The 16,481-nt window shown below is 37.2% G+C and overlaps 1 protein-coding gene across 1 annotated transcript in view; it reads right to left on the reverse strand.

The window, feature by feature from the left end:
• SLC24A3 (solute carrier family 24 member 3) overlaps positions 1–16,481 on the reverse strand; it is a 555,181-nt gene that overhangs the window by 380,235 nt on the left and 158,465 nt on the right. The gene's annotated exons all lie outside the window — the stretch shown is intronic.

The following is a 16,481-nucleotide window of genomic DNA, read 5'->3' on the forward strand; positions in this document are numbered from 1 at the left end:
TGTAAATCCTAACAATGAACATTTGCTCCCTTTTGATCTGTTATATAGCGGCAGGCCTTAATCTGTTATACGGCGGCAGGTTCCCGTGAATCACCTTACCCATATGGTGGCTCGCAGGAGCGATCCTGTGCGCCACTTGAGAAGCACGCCCACTTGCCAGCGGGTAAGCCAAGGCGTGGGGCTGGTGCCCGCGGGTGTCCAGTGGCTCCCCGTAAACACAGTAGACCGTTGTACTCTCTGCTATGAACACAGAGCCCCTGTGTTCCTGTTATTTAGGATCACGGGTCTCTGTGCTTATATTACAAGCCCTCCCCCCAACAGTTAGAAGACACCCCCTAGGTTCACACATAACCCTTTGATCACCCCTGGGTTAACCCCTTCCCTGCCAGTGTCATTATTACAGTAACAGTGCACATTTTCAGCACTGATTACAGTAGTAATGTCACTGGTCCCCCCAAAAAAGGAAAAAATGTCAGTTAGGGGTCCGATCTGTCCGCCGCAATGTCGAAGTCCCACTAAAAATCGCTGATCGCCGCCATTACAATTAAAAAAAAAAAAAAAATGAAAGGAAATAAAAGTGAAAAAACGTTCCCCTAGTTTGTAGAGGTGATAACTTTTGCGCAAACCATTCAAAATACACTTAATTGGATTTTTTTTTTACCAAAAATATGTAGTAGATGTCAAATTGGCCAACAATTATGAAAAAATTTGATTTTTAAATTTTTTTGGGAATGTTATATAGCAGAAAGTGAAAAATATTGTTTTGGTTTTTTTTCAGCATTTTTTTTTTAGCGCAAAAAATAAAAATCGCACAGGTGATCAAATACCACCAAAAGGTATTTTGGTGGGAAACAAAAGGACATCAATTTTATTTGGGTACAGCGTGCGCAATTGTCCAATAAAGTAATGCAAAAAATGGCCTAGTCCTTAAGGGGGAAAATCTTCTTTTGAAAGAGCTTTATTCTATCTGTTTGAGAAGTGCTCTTTGCCTCTGCACTGTTATCAGCTAGCTTTGCTCCCAGTTCTCTTTGTGAACTAGAGAACACCCCTCTATATGTTTTGGAGATGAGAAAAAATGTCCTGTAAACCACTTCCTGTGCTGGGATGACAATGACACTTCTTAGCAGGTAGGTAATGTACAGTGAATGAATGCTGTCCTCCTAGGACAAGAAATTAAAAAGGAAAATGTAAAGGAAAAACAGGCTGAAAAAAAAGAAAACAATTGCAGCCACCACATCTAAGGCTGCATTCACATGTCAGCGTATGATCGCGGGCAGAACCGCCACGGTTCCGCCCGCGATTCGGAGATTTATTGCAAATCGCGGGACGCCTAGCGTTGCCCGTTGATTTGCAATAGCCCCCCAAACGCCGAGCGATGTTGCCGCGATTTACGCCCGCTGAATCGTGGCAACATCGCGCAAACAAAATCGCGGGACGCAATACGCTCCAAAAAAGTACAAGAGCTTCTTTGGAGCGTATTGCGTCCCACGATTTTGTTTGCGCGATGTTGCCGCGATTCGGCGGGCGTAAATCGCGGCAACATCGCTCGGCGTTTGGGGGGCTATTGCAAATCAACGGGCAACGCTAGGCGTCCCGCGATTTGCAATAAATCTCCGAATCGCGGGCGGAACCGCGGCGGTTCTGCCCGCGATCATACGCTGACATGTGAATGCAGCCTAAGGACTGGTAAGCTGCAATATATTTACATTTTTGTTCTTAGGTTTACAGTTGGGTTTGGGGTTACCGCACATTAATTATGACTTTTTTAGTGTTAGAACTTATTTTATACAACAAAGATACAAGAGATGCTAATCTATATTTGATTTAATTATTTAAAACTTAAAGCTGTACATAAAAACATTATAATCGGGCCTGAATATGATTTATGCTATTGCTGAAGTCATCTCTGTATATTCACGGATTCCAAGTCCCATGATACATGTTTTATGATGTTCATATGCTCACTTGTTATGTTCATTTATATCTAAAAATCAATAAAAATGTATTGCAAGTTAAAAACATAATAAAAATTATAAAAAAAATATGATCATGTTTTCCTGATTTAGTGATGGAAGGTCATTTATAGAGAAGGTGGTGGTACTGGTGGTGATGGTGGTGGTGGTGGGGGGGGGGGTACTTTTAGATCTTTTCTTCTTTATTTCTACACTATATACATGTGTATGTTTCATGTTTTCTTTCACACATTTCAATTGTAGCTTCTATAGAAAACAATTGCTGTAAAGATACCACTGTCCTAGAGATATCCGCCATCAATTGCATGTGACAAAGGAAGGGGCTGAAGCTGGAACTCAGGCATAAATGATCTCTTATTGAAAGCAAAGATAAAAATAGATGCGGTGGAGATGAGACAGTAATTCTTTTTATCTTTGTGCAAATGGGAGTTCAGAAGACTAGTGATCATAATCTGTAGATATTCATGATATCACAGTCACATGATACAGATAGTGAAAGGAATGAAATCTCCATAGAAACAACTACATTCTGCTGTGTAACAAATTATAGCATCAAGATTGGACCCAAATGCTGTTAGAACTTTAACTGACTGTTGTATGAGAGACAACGGCTGGAGAGTGCAAAATCTGGTACAGCTGTGCATAGTAACCAATCAGCTTATAACTTCAGTATATTGGAAAAATTCATGTGGAATGGAGTGCATGTCTATGATTATTCCAATAATAGTGTGACATGGGGTTTCATCCTGATATGTGTAGCAAAGGAGAAAAACGAGAAACTGGGACTTCAAACATACCCTTGTTATATTTTATTTATAAAAAAAAAAATATATATATATATATATATATATACACAGTGCCTTGCGAAAGTATTCAGCCCCCTTGAAGTTTGCGACCTATTGCCACATTTCAGGCTTCAAACATAAAGATATAAAACTGTAATTTTTTGTGAAGAATCAACAACAAGTGGGACACAATCATGCAATCATGAAGTGGAACGAAATTTATTGGATATTTCAAACTTTGTTAACAAATAAAAAACTGAAAAATTGGGCGTGCAAAATTATTCAGCCCCTTTACTTTCAGTGCAGCAAACTCTCTCCAGAAGTTCAGTGAGGATCTCTGAATGATCCAATGTTGACCTAAATGACTAATGATGATAAATAGAATCCACCTGTGTGTAATCAAGTCTCCGTATAAATGCACCTGCACTGTGATAGTCTCAAAGGTCCGTTTAAAGCGAAGAGAGCATCATGAAGAACAAGGAACACACCAGGCAGGTCCGAGATACTGTTGTGGAGAAGTTTAAAGCCGGATTTGGATACAAAAAGATTTCCCAAGCTTTAAACATCCCAAGGAGCACTGTGCAAGCGATAATATTGAAATGGAAGGAGTATCAGACCACTGCAAATCTACGAAGACCTGGCCGTCCCTCTAAACTTTCAGCTCATACAAGGAGAAGACTGATCGGAGATGCAGAAAAGAGGCCCATGATCACTCTGGATGAACTGCAGAGATCTACAGCTGAGGTGGGAGACTCTGTCCATAGGACAACAATCAGTCGTATACTGCACAAATCTGGCCTTTATGGAAGAGTGGCAAGAAGAAAGCCATTTCTTAAAGATATCCAAAAAAGTGTCGTTTAAAGTTTGCCACAAGCCACCTGGGAGACACACCAAACATGTGGAAGAAGGTGCTCTGGTCAGATGAAACCAAAATCAAACTTTTTGGCAACAATGCAAAACGTTATGTTTGGCGTAAAAGCATCACAGCTCATCACCCTGAACACACCATCCCCACTGTCAAACATGGTGGTGGCAGCATCATGGTTTGGGCCTGCTTTTCTTCAGCAGGGACAGGGAAGATGGGTAAAATTGATGGGAAGATGGAAGGGAGCCAAATACAGGACCATTCTGGAAGAAAACCTGATGGAGTCTGCAAAAGACCTGAGACTGGAACGGAGATTTGTCTTCCAACAAGACAATGATCCAAAACATAAAGCAAAATCTACAATGGAATGGTTCACAAATAAACATATCCAGGTGTTAGAATGGCCAAGTCAAAGTCCAGACCTGAATCCAATCGAGAATCTGTGGAAAGAACTGAAAACTGCTGTTCACAAACGCTCTCCATCCAACCTCACTGAGCTCGAGCTGTTTTGCAAGGAGGAATGGGCAAAAATGTAAGTCTCTCGATGTGCAAAGCTGATAGAGACATACCCCAAGCGACTCACAGCTGTAATCGCAGTGAAAGGTGGCGCTACAAAGTATTAACTTAAGGGGGCTGAATAATTTTGCACGCCCAATTTTTCAGTTTTTTATTTGTTAAAAAAGTTTGAAATATCCAATAAATTTCGTTCCACTTCATGATTATGTCCCACTTGTTGTTGATTCTTCACAAAAAATTACAGTTTTATATCTTTAGGTTTGAAGCCTGAAATGTGGCAAAAGGTTGCAAAGTATTGTATATTAGCAAGTGACAATAGGGGTTTATTTAAAGTGACTGTAAAGACTTTTTTTTTTCTTCTAGTAAAATAACAGACATGTTATACTTACCTGCTCTGTGCAGTGGTTTTGCACAGGGCAGCCCAGATCCTTTATCTTCTCGAGTCCCTAGCTGGAGCTCCTGGCCCCTCCTTACTGTTGAGTGCCCCCCACAGCAAGCAGCTTGATATGGGGGCACCCAAACCAAGCTGCAGCTCTGTGTATCCATTCAAACACAGAGCCACAGTTTGGAGCCTCTCCCTCCTCATTGGCTGATTGAGTTTGATTGACAACAGCAGTGATGCTGTGTCTCAACCAACCAGGAGGGAGAGTCTCAGATGGGTGAGGCATTCGTGGACATCCCTGGATAGAGATGGGGCTCGGTAAGTATTGGGGGCTGCTGCACACAGAAGGCTTTTAATCCTAATGCACAGAATGTATTAAAAAAAAATAAAAAACTTCTACCTTTACAACCACTTTAAATTCCTAGTTTCTCTTTCTTCTTCTTTGCAACTTCAAACTTCAGCTTGTTCAATTAAGCTTTGAAAATAAAAGCTAATTGGTTTCCATGTAGAGCTGGACCAGATGCACCAGAGCTGCACTCCAGTTTTAGTAAATCACCCCCAAATGTTTAAAATGCCACTGTCTGATAAGACAGTTATTTAAACTGCTAACGTCATTTGGGTCCAATAATTTGTTTTAAACTCTCCAGTTTTAGTAAATCAACCCAATTATTTGTACCATATTTTTAGTGGTTTGATGACTTTCCATTATTTTTCTTAGCTATGTATGCATCTCCCATTGAACATTGAAGAGATTTTTATACTTTTGTAGTACACCTGAACTCAAAAAGTGAAAACTCGCCATCTTAGTGTTCCTAAGCAGTGATCCTGAAAGAATTACATTTAGTTTTGAATTTCTATAAAAAATAGAGGTAGATCATCTAAGGCACTGCTGCCTCTGACTGCTAGTCTCATGAGATAGAGATTTGGTGATATCACTATTGTACTGCTCACGGTTCTACCTGCTGAATAGGAAGCTGTACTTGATGACACACAAAGGCAAGGATCTGCCTGCTTCGGCTTAATTTATCCTATGGATCTTTGCTTCCTTCACCTTTCATGCTACTTCTTCAATATTCACCCATCAGTTAGCAGATAACCCCATCAGTTAGCAGATAACCAGTCATTGGAGTAGCTCTGAGGAAGCAAAGCCCTGCCTCTTCTGAGATGGCCATCTCCACAAAGACACAGTGCAGAACAAGGCATAAGAAATCAGTAATGGGAAAATATTAGCTGAACCGAATTTTTAAGCAATACTGATTACTAGTCATTTGTCCTCCTCTTTCATTTTTGTGAGCACAGCTTTTACAATTCAGGTTCTTTTTAATTGAAACATTCTGCACCTTCTTGCACTGCGGTACCAACATAGCTTCCCAGCTGGTTTAATTTTGCCCATAGGACTGTTTTGAGAAAATACACTATACGCAGGTATACTCCTGTAAACACCTATACTTGCACATGCACGTGTATGGGCATAATTTACCAAACATAAATGTTGTGCATGCGGCATATGACACCCATACCCGTGGTGCATGTAAATGCAAGTACTGATGTTTACAGGCGTATACCCATGTACTATGTATTCCATTAATACAGTATTATGGACAGAATCATACACCAACTGGGACTCCTGGGCACCGCAAGTTAAAGCGTATTTTATGGTATATGCCTTTATGCCTGTATTTAGGTCCATGTGCATAGGCCTGTAGACAGGAGCAAACTAACCTACCAGTATGATTTTGGAGTATGGGAGGAAACCAGAGTACCCAGAGGAAACCCATGCAAACACAAGAAGAACATGCTAAGTTGATGCAAATGTAGACTCCCCTTAATTTCTTGTGGAATCACAATAAAGGCAATGAGGGGATATCTATACAGTTGGGAGTATAAACAAAATAAAAATCTGACAATAGTTCCAACCTATCCAAACTTAAAAAGTAGCTTACTGAAGTTCCACTTTAAAATGCATTTCCACTTTTGCAGTCAAATTTGAGAATCCCCCACTATATGATTGTCAGGTGTTCCCATAGACACAGCATGTAGACATGTGCCTAACTAAGGTTATTATTAAGTCTGTTCTGTTAACTGTTGGCTGGTGCTGCAGAAGTTAGGGGTTTTGAATTGAGTTAGGTCTTCTTCTGTGTATGACTAATTTCCCTTTGTGAGGTGATATATACAGGGAAGGATGAGTCTAATGGTGCAGTTTGCGCATGGGGGTGATGCAGTGAGGAGCCTCTGTACTGACCAATCCGTATATGACTTGTCAGAGCAGTGCAGTAACCTTTTAATGGGACCCTGTCGAGGGCTCAAGATGGACCTTGGGCAGAATTTCTGGAGAGTGACTTTACCTTATGAACAGCATCAGCATGTTGCAAAGCACAGCCAAATCCAATATGCTGAACTATTTGAGAAGGGACAGTGTTATATGCAAGTCTGGTCTCAATTATTTGAAGGGTGGAATCAAGTGTATTCATGGGGTATCCAGACAACAGGGAACTATTGAGTAACAACCATGATTAACTCTTTGGATTATGAAATAAAGAATCAACAGTGCAGTTTACCATCTTATTTATGGATCCAAGAGCGCAAATCTCGATTAACCCGAAATCCAAGAGTGCAAATCTCGATTATGGAGTGGAGTGGAGGGTAACAAGAAAAAGAAGCAGCCAGCTGGAAGGAGGAAGCAGGGGTTGCTGCTGACAGAGGATCTGTAGGTTGAATGGCCTGACATTTGGCACTTAACTTAGCAGTTGGAATTTCCATATTGGGACCTGTTGTGGGGCAGATCCTTCCTAAGAACTAAGTTAATGTCCTATCCTGGGGACCAGACATTTTCCCCTTCTATTTATCTTTTTGAGCACTACCTCCTCACTGCCCCGTGAGTTATTTTACCTCTGAAGCCTATAAGAGAGAACCTACCCGCTGGAAGTGTCGCATCCACCTATAGGAGGTATCCACATCACTACCAAAGAAGCACCCCAGGTGTTAACAGAAGAGGACAAGGATTGTCATGTGACTGTAGCTTCAAGTAATTAAAATGTATATATGGATCTTTTTTTAATACCAGTAGATAGTTATAAGGGGTGGTAGGAGAAGTTGCTAACAACCTGTAGCAGGTCTAAAAAAATACTTCTTCATTCTTGTTGTTTCTTTGAAGCAGGTTTATCATTTTTAGGGAGCTTCTTTTGTTTAGAATATCTTCCCGTGTGCAATTGAGGGGCTGACATACATGGAGCGAGCTATGGCCAGTTTAGCAGGGACTGACCGAATTTCGATCCATGTATGGGCACAGTGGTTGTACACAAATCCATCTATCAATCGACTAAAGCACAACCAGCCTGTTGGCTGTTTCTCTATAGCCACCAACATTAATCATTGTGTTCTGCTGACAGAGAAAGCTCCCTGCCAGCAAAATACAACAGCACCGGCGGAGGGATTCCTCCATCAACACTGACAGTGTTGACGGGGGAATGGAGCAATTTTCTTTCCCTCCCCCTGTGGTGGAAGAAAAGAAAATTTTATAATCTATGGCCTGCCCTAGGGAATGTTTTTTTAAGTGCATCATCATACAATGTATCATCCAAGGCTTGAGATTTTAAACCCTTTGTTAGGACACACAGTTTGCACATCTAGTTTAAAACTGATAATGAGATCTGCCAATGCTGTACAAAAAGGGTTCATTATGGTAAATATAACTCCCCAGTCTCTCCTTAACACTACATAGAAGGGGAAAGATAGGTAGAATTTTATTCAAATAAAAAGGTAAGTAGCCATTTTTCTACATTTTTTTAAGTTATGCTATGTGAATGCGGACACATAACAAATATAAAGAAGGTGTTATTCCAGTTTGTCCGCAAAAGTGCAAATACGTTTTAAATTAATTGCAAAGACTTGGAATATTCAGCAGGCCAGCTTACTAGGCAGTCAGTAAACATAGTTTTAGCGGGAGTCGATGGCCTACTTCCAGAAGGACATGAGAACAGATGCACTGTAATCCCTTCTAAGAACTTTTACAAATATAACTTTGCTTAGCTTTTTACCCACAGAAGGCATACAATGCAGCAGGTGCTTCAACAGGCAGGTACTGACCATCTGCTAAGGAGGCTGTCATCCCTAACACTTAAAGCTACATGGGGCTCATGAGCTTGTGACTGGGGGTCACAAAATGATCACCTTTTTAACTTTAACATATTAGGTCTACATAATAGTTTAATCTTCATGATGCACTTTTTCTCAACTGCCTTCTAAATTCCCTAAAAAATATTAAGTTTATTGTTAAAAAAAACTGCCAAGGACATAATAAACGTTTAGAATAGATTAAATAAATCCATAAGTACATGCGTCTACACCCACACCTACATTGTGAAATGACTTTCTTATGTAAGGAGGATGCAAAACAACTGTAATATAGTATAATACCTTATGTAGGTCATATATTATTAATAAACATGTCTAGGGGAACTGGAGCAAGCAGCTGGTGGTATGTCACAATAAAACATTTACTGTGGTGTTAAAGCACAATGCTGAGGCGCACAATTGCAAGATACTATTCTATAACCGATGACATCTGAAATTAATTTTCAGAGACACATAAATGTCAGGCAGGTGAATGTCATTGTTGCATGAGCAATGATAAATGCAGATCTGGAATATTACAGCTAAGGGTATAACCTGACCTCTTGACGTAAAATAAGGAAAAGCTCTTACAATGAACCTTTAAGTCATTTTACAAGTTCCTGACATGACACAACATACATCACCCCTATATATATATATATATATATATATATACACACAGGTGCATTTCATAAAATTAAAATATCATCAAAAAGTTAAGTTATTTCAGTAATTCAATTCAAAAAGTGAAACATATAATTTATATAGGTACATTACACACAGAGTTAAGTTATTTCAATAATTCACTTAGAAAAGGGAAACTCATAATTTATATAGATATGTTACACACAGAGTGCTATATTTCAAGCATTTCTATCAGTTTTGATTAATATGGCTTACAGCTAGTGAAAACCCAAAATTCAGTATCTCAGAAAATTTTGAATATTACATAAGACCATAATAAAACAAAAAAAAAAAAAAAAGATTTTTAATACAGAAATGTTGGCTTAATAAAAAGTATGTCCATGTACAGTATAGTATGCACTATGTAATACTTGATTGGGGCTCCTTTTGCCCTAATTACTGCATCAATGTGGCGTGCCATGGAAGCGATCAGCCTGTGGCACTTCTGAGGTGTGCTTGAAGCCCAGGTTGCTTTGATAGTGGCATTGACGGTGGAAGTGACGTTGGAGATCGGAGCGATATCGCTCCCCACGCTGCATTCATATATTATTTGCGAATGAATGATCTACAAATTGTAAGTGCAACTATGTTTTTAACAATAAACCTGATTTGATATACTGCACCATGATTGCCCTCTATTTTAACTGAGCCCGAGGTTACGATAAGGAGTTAAGGACGCCAGAAAGCTTAACATCCCAAAAGCTGAAAGGACAGGACAGGAAAATACCCGGAGGTCGAAACAGGAGATTGGAATTAGCAAAAGCCTACATGTTACCCGGAGGCTAAGCTTTATATACAGGCGCAATATACACCTTATTGAGGTGAGAATATAGAACACCTAGATGTGACACCTGGTGGAGGCAGCAAGTCACAACACCCTTATTTTTTGCATGAGAGCACGTTTACTATTCTTTGAAGCTATTGAAGGGAATTGCACCTGACTTTTGGATGTTTATGAATGGACACCTTGAACAGTGCACTTTATTTATTTATTTCAGAAAGCACAAAGCACCTTTAATTATTTTTGAAGTTCCATCTATATATTTATACTTTGTTAACGGATTATTTATTCACTGAGTTTTTTATGAAATTGAAGTACTCAGCACTTTTCCGTATAGAAGATATATTGTAATGGTTTATTTACATTTTAATTTATTTGATCACCACGGCATAATTTAACGATAACACAATTTTATCACAGGAACACGTCTTTATTTTATATATTCACAATTTTAAGCCATGTTTTAAGCCACACCCTTATAAGTTACATTTCCACTTCTGAAGCGCACCACCCACCCAAATTGCACACATTGTATTGACTGGTTCCTGGTACCAGTATTGTGGTGCAGCAGCAGGAAGGGAAACATATACGACCTCGGATAGCGCAGGAACCACTCATACATATAAAAATGTTACATTTCATTTGGAAATCAAGGTCCCAGAGTCTGGAGGAAGAGTGGAGAGGCACAGAATACAAATTACATGAGGTCTAGTGTGAGGTTTCCACAGTCAGTGATGATTTGGGGAGCCATGTCATCTGCTGGTGTTGGTCCACTGTGTTTTATCAAGCCCAAAGTCAGGGCAGCCCTCTACCAGGAATTTCTAGAGCACTTAATGCTTCTATCTGCTGACCAGGTTTATGGAGATGCTGATTTCATTTTCCAGCAGGACTCTGCAACTGCCCACACTGCCAAAAGTACCAATACCTGGTCTAATGATCATGGTATCACTGTGCTTAATTGGCTAGCAAACTCACCAGACCTAAACCCCATAGACAATCTGTGGGGTATTGTCAAGAGGAAAATGAGAGGCACCAGACCCAACAATGCAGACAAGCTGAAGGCAGCTATCAAAGCAACCTGGGCTTTCATACCACCTCAGCAGTGCCACAGGCTGATCGCCTCCATGACACGCTGCATTAATTCAGTAATTCAAGCAAAAGAAGCCCTGACCAAGTATTAAGTACATACTATACTGTACATGGACAACTTTTTAGTAAGCCAACATTTCTCTATTAAAAAAACTTAATCTTATGTAATATTGGGTACTGAATTTTGGGTCTTCACAAGCTGTAAGCCATAATCATCAAACTGAAAATAAAGAAATGCTTGAAATATATCACTCTGTGTGTCATGCATCTATATAAAAATTGAATTACTGAAATAAATCAACTTTTTGATGATATTCTAGTTCTATTAGATGCACCTATATATTCATATTCAGTATACATTTTTTCATTTTTATAGTATTTCTGATTACACATTGTTATCAAGTCACTCCACTTATAGCCACTACTAAAAGTCTTTAAATAATATACTTCACTGTCTGTCCAACTCCAGTGGATAGTAATATCTATATATTTTTTACATTTATCTGATCGTACATGACATCCTCTTACATCTATAGTCATTAGCTATTGAATTCAAAATTGACCTCTTGTGTTAGACTACTCCAAGTAGTTTCAAGTGTCTCTTTGGAGTAGCTATGAGTATCCCCTGTTTTGCACTAATTGACCCCTCCCGAACGGGGAGGACATACCGTAGTTCTCATGATGTGGGCTACATGAGTCTAATATTGAACAAACAAACTCCCCTCTCTATAGGCATATATACTGTTACCAGCTAAAATTAAACTGATCCTGTGCCCATTGTAATTATATTCCATCAACATTGGATTCTCATCCCCTATAAAATCAGGTAAAACATCTCTATAATAATAATATATATACACATTAATATAGGTTGTAAATGAAAATCACAGATTACCTTTATATATATATATATATATATATATATACATATATATATATATATATATATATATATATATATGTTGTGAAAGGAAATTTTAGTGAGAATTCACCAACACAGTGAATAGATCTTAATGAGATGCTGATCCAGACATATGCAACATAAGTATTCCTCTTGCTATAACGCATGTAAGTGATAACTTTGATAAATCCTATATAAATATTTTTGTAGAAGAATGTATATTGTTATTTTGTTACCTATGTAAAACTGATGATAATATTTATTGAAGATTACCAGAATGTGATACACCTGCTGTTGGTCCTGAGGAAGCACTTTGCGAAACGCGTCAACCAGCAAAAGGATATATATTCCTCAATCAATCTATTAATCGTATATAGGTTTTCACACAAATCCTCATAAGGACATTGTTATCACAGTATTCTGTGTTTCTTTTTTAAGGGTAGTCGCCTTGGGTGCCTACTGTATTTTAATGATGTACAATAAAAGATGATTTTTTTAATATACAACAAATCTGTCTCATGTTAGTGCCATTAAAATCCACCACAAGCAGGACTGTGTCCTGCAAACGTTTTGCACATATAACAATATATTAGGATGCGGCACAGGTAAAAGTCCTTTTTCTTTTTTCTTTCCCACATTCTTCTCTTTTTACTTAGATCTTAATAATTGTTTAATGTGGAATAATTCCATGGCCTCTCCTTTGATCATTCAAGATCAACAAGAGGCATGTCTTTGAGGGCTCCTGGTGAATACAAAAGCATGGGAGAATTTGATGGCACAAGGGAATAGAGCGGAGAAGGAAAACATCAATTATCCTTCTACTGGATGAATGGGCATGAGAGATCTTGTCATTCAACTGCTTCTCCACCATTCACAGAACACAATGTCCCATGAGGTAGGATCTATGCAGATAAATATATGCACAGTGGTAAATTCCCTGTAAGTGGAGGTAGTGATCATGCCCCATGCCCTGTTAAAAAGGAGTTAAGAATGTCAGTGATTGTTTTGGTAGGGAAGTGCACTTAGAAAGGCCTGTGGTACATTGAGCATACTTGACTGGTTCTAAATCAAATTCCCAGTATAATAGAGTAAATAACTGTCTATCCTCTCAACTTAAAATACAGCGTGGTACCCGTCAGTGGTGCCTTTTGTCCACTTTATTGTTTTTAATAGCTACAGTATATAACCATTGACTGATAAGACTAGATATTGTCCAGATATTACTGATTTTTGAAGAGGACCGATGGAAAAAAAATAGTGTTGTATGAAAAGTGATCATTTGTTTTTACAAGATACCTGTTGATCTTTAGGGTCTACAATGGCTAATATTTTTAACTTTTGCCTTTTTTAAGGGCTATTTATAAATTGAAGTAAATTGGTACTGTTACCCACTGATCATTGGAAATACCCTTTACCCAAGGCTGCTACCTCTTGTCACTTCTCTCTAAATACTTAGCTGTTATAATGTTTTCTCATCCTAAGGAATCCATGTTAATAAATATAGATCCACTTATTTCTAAATTTCAGGCTCTGGAGAAAGGGTTTTTTTATGCTCAAAGAGGGACTTTAATCCTACAAATGATAGATACAATTTGGAGAACAGTCAAGGATATATTTAGGATTACATTATTCTTCTTTTTCACCTATTTGAAATAATTCTTTTTGCAAAGTTAGAGGGATTTGCTCTCCGGAAATAGAGAGGTATCTTACGGTTAGCACAATTATATCATAATGGTTCTTTGAAGTAATTCCTGCCCTTGCAAGAAGAAATTTCTATACCAAAACAATGTTTTTCTATATTTACAATTGTTGCATTATTCTCTCAAGAGAGAATGATTTTTATGGTAAACTTTAAGATACTATATTATATATATATATATATATATATATATATATATATATTATATATAATAATGTATAACTGCACAAAAAGTGTCATCTCTGTATGTGTATAATATTTTAATTGGTGAAGTATCCCTTGATGTGTAGCAATCTCCGTGAGACATTGAGAATATACCAGAAGATGAGTGATCAGAGGTTTTAGAGATGATTTCCTATGTCTTGATATCAACTTCTCAGAAAGTAAATAATTTATTTATTGTAATAGGACATATAGAACCCCTTATTAACTCCATAGAGCAGGTCTTACAGAGAGCGCCACCTGTACTCAATCTGGTAAGGCCTTGGGGGATCTTATCCATATTTTTCAGAGATACTCTAAATTGTTTCAATATTATTTGATGTGAACATTTGATGGTAGCTTTCTCTATACCCAGAAATCAAAAACAGAGGTAAAAAGTTATATTTGCAAAGTTGACTATGTATATGAACAGCCTTTACATGGTGGGTTTACTGAAGGAACAGAAAGGTCACTTACTCTAGCAAACCTCTCCAATCATGTGCAATATGAATATAATTGGAAGTTTAAAATAAACACTACTTCACTGAACTGAGAACATTTTATGAAGTTAGTAAATCAAGCTCAGCGTGTTTTTTTTTTTTTTTTTAATAGTTATACTAGAGCTGCGCGAATCTGGACAAAATGATATTCATGATTTTTTTGCTTAGAATAAAGATCACGATTTTCTCACGATTCAGAAGAACTTTTTTATTGTAAAAATTTGCAACCCCTGAACATTAGGTTATCAAACAAGATGGCAACAAATTAAAACATACTACTCTTTGTTTCAATCAAATTGAAAGAAATTAAAAATAATGTAATGTGTAAAGAAATAAAAAATGACCATTAGGTTATATTAGGGTCTTTTTACTAAGTACTTGCTGATACCAATTACTGATACCTATCGCAACTTTTTTGTTTACACTTCAGCTGTCAACAATGGTACAAAGCATTGAATAGTTATTTCGCAAATTAAACACTTTTTTTTTTTTTAATTTTGCTCTTTTTTCAATGTGAATCGTGTAAATATTTGTTAAAGGTGGAAAAATATTAATGAACAAAGCAAACAAAAAATAAAAGAAAAGTTGAAATTATTAATAGTTTATATAATAGAAATAAAAAAAAAATAGCAGGAAAATCATAATTAAACGGAGAAGGAGAATATGGAGTTATTAAGGCTGATTAGAGTAAATTAGGGGTTAATAAGGAGTTAAACAGAGGAACAATTTAATAAAAATATATATATTTTTTTTACTTGGCGAGGTTGCTTTAAACTAACTTCATTTGCAGACTGAAGTTCAATCATTTGATCTGTAAATGAACAGAAAGGTACAATGTTTTTTTTATCTCTGTTTCAGCAGCTGAGGAATGTTGTTGATAAACATTGTTGGCTGCTTTTCTTTTTTTGACAGCTGTGGACAAGGAACTGCTCTGCACTTGTTGCATGAATTGTGGAAATGCTGGATTATGATCGTGTGGGGGATTGAATCGAGATGGCAATTTTTTAACGATTAATCGTGCAGCTCTAAGTTATACTTTAAATATCTTTTGCTTTGAGAATTGCCTTCATTTTTAATTTATGTAATTGTTTTATTATGTAATTTTTTATACCAGCAATCTTGTAATGTATATTAAGTGTCCATTTATATATTGCTTTACAACTTTGATGTGTATGTTGCTAGTTATTAGGTAGTTAGCTTTGATATATAACAATAGATTTGTCTAGGGCGTGGGTACTGTAAAACCTGGAACAAACCTATTAAACTATCCACTGACATACCTGGACAACTACAACCTGTAATTATTATGTAAGTATGGTTAAAATAATCCACAAACAACCTATTAAAAATAACCTAGCAATACCTTTCTGAGCCATTAATAGTGTAACAAGGATGTATCTGTTTTTTCAAGCATTTTTGTAATGAGTTAAATAAATGATGAAGCAATGTACTTTTCATCTGTTAATACAGAAACAAATGTAATTTCTTTTCTGACGTTTTGTCATTTCAGAATCTCACCAACTTTAATGCACATTCCAGTAAGGTACAGCAATTAATTCTGAAGCACTGGTATATATTGCAGCTGGATCCACTTTTCAAAATGGAAACTTCACATAATCTATAATTTTTATAAAAAATTGAAATTTCTTTTTCCAACTGCATACACAAATGTTCATAATAATTTCTTATGTAAGGTTTTATCTTCAAATGTGTTTTTACACTATGCCACCAAAGACTTAAAGGGGCAAAGAATGTCAGTATTTCTAGAACTTTTTTTTACTAGTATAGTAAAAGACGAGGCATATCATAAGTGAGTCTTATAACTATACTACTGGAAATGTTTTTTTCTGCTAACATATACAGTAGCTGTAACAAGCAATGTGTTGAAAGCACCACTGGGTCTTTCTGTACAAAAATGAATGTTATATAGCTGCAGGATCATCAAAATTAGACAAGGCTAAACATATTTTGGAAAACATGATGTTTCAACAA

Source organism: Pelophylax lessonae, assembly GCF_965119305.1.
Source record: "Pelophylax lessonae genome assembly, chromosome: 3".
NCBI lineage: Eukaryota > Metazoa > Chordata > Amphibia > Anura > Ranidae > Pelophylax > Pelophylax lessonae.